The 1,421-nt window shown below is 34.8% G+C and overlaps 1 non-coding gene across 1 annotated transcript; it reads left to right on the top strand.

The window, feature by feature from the left end:
• The first annotated feature begins 206 nt into the window (after positions 1 to 206).
• On the top strand, positions 207 to 314 carry LOC112731606 (small nucleolar RNA R71). The gene has a single exon (XR_003167379.1). It is a non-coding gene; the product is annotated as a small nucleolar RNA R71 (small nucleolar RNA).
• Positions 315 to 1,421: the final 1,107 nt, after the last annotated feature.

The raw sequence follows: 1,421 nt of genomic DNA on the forward strand, positions 1-1,421 counted from the left end.
ACTCCCTTCTTCATAGGCGTCCCATTACTCACAGGATTCCTCTCAGAAGTGTACATGAATTGGTTATTAGCAACCATGTCAATGAGTTCTTGAGCTTCTGCAGGCGTTCTCTTTAGGTGAATGGATCCACCTGCAGAAGTATCCAATGACATCTTTGATAGCTCAGATAAACCATCATAGAATATATCCAGGATGGTCCATTCTGAAAGCATGTCAGAGGGACACTTTTTGGTCAGCTGCTTGTATCTTTCCCAAGCTTCATAGAGGGATTCACCTTCTTTCTGTCTGAAGGTTTGAACATCAGCTCTAAGCTTGCTCAGCTTTTGAGGAGGAAAGAACTTGGCTAAGAAAGCCGTGACCAGCTTATCCCAAGAGTTCAGGCTGTCTTTGGGTTGAGAGTCCAACCATATTCTAGCTCTGTCTCTTACAGCAAAAGGGAAAAGCATGAGCCTGTAGACTTCAGGATCTACTCTATTAGTCTTAACAGTATCACAGATCTGTAAGAATTTAGTTAAGAACTGAAAAGGATCTTCAGATGGAAGTCCATGAAACTTGCAGTTCTGCAGCATCAGAGAAACTAGCTGAGGTTTCAGCTCAAAATTGTTTGCTCCAATAGCAGGAATGGAGATGCTTCTTCCATGTACATTGGAATTAGGTGCAGTAAAGTCACCAAGCATTCTCCTTGCATTATTGTTGTTGGGTTTGGCTGCCATCTCCTTTACTTGTTCGAAATTTTCAATAAGGTTGTCTCTGGATTGTTGTAATTTAGCTTCTCTTAGTTTTCTCTTCAGAGTCCTTTCAGGTTCTAGATCAGCTTCAACAAGAATGCCTTTTTCTTTGTTCCTGCTCATAAGAAAGAGAAGAGAATAAGAAAAGAAGAGGAATCCTCTATGTCACAGTAAAGAGGTTCCTTATTGTTAGTAGAAGAAGAAAAGGAATAGGGGTGAAGAAAAATGAAGAATCCAAACACAAGGGTAAGGATTTTCGAAAATTATTTTTGAAAAAGGGTTAGTGATTTTCGAAAATGGTTTTTGAAAAAGGTTAGTAATTTTCGAAAATTAAAATCAAAAATTAAAATAATTAGTTAATCAAAAAGAATTTTTGAAAAAGAGGGAAGATATTTTCGAAAATTAGAGAGAGAGAGTTAGTTAGGTGGTTTTGAAAAAGATAAGAAACAAACAAAAAGTTAGTTAGTTAGTTGAAACAAATTTTGAAAATCAATTTTGAAAAGATAAGAAGATAAGAAGTTAGAAAAGATATTTTAAAATCAATTTTTGAAAAAGATGAGATAAAAAGATATTTTTGAAAAGATATGATTGAAATTAGTTTTGAAAAAGATTTGATTTTTAAAATCACAATTAATGACTTGATTCACAAGAAATCACAAGATATGATTCTAGAACTCAAAGTTTGAATCTTTC

The sequence above is a fragment of the Arachis hypogaea genome, chromosome 12 (genome assembly GCF_003086295.3).
Source record: "Arachis hypogaea cultivar Tifrunner chromosome 12, arahy.Tifrunner.gnm2.J5K5, whole genome shotgun sequence".
In the NCBI taxonomy this organism is placed as follows: domain Eukaryota; kingdom Viridiplantae; phylum Streptophyta; class Magnoliopsida; order Fabales; family Fabaceae; genus Arachis; species Arachis hypogaea.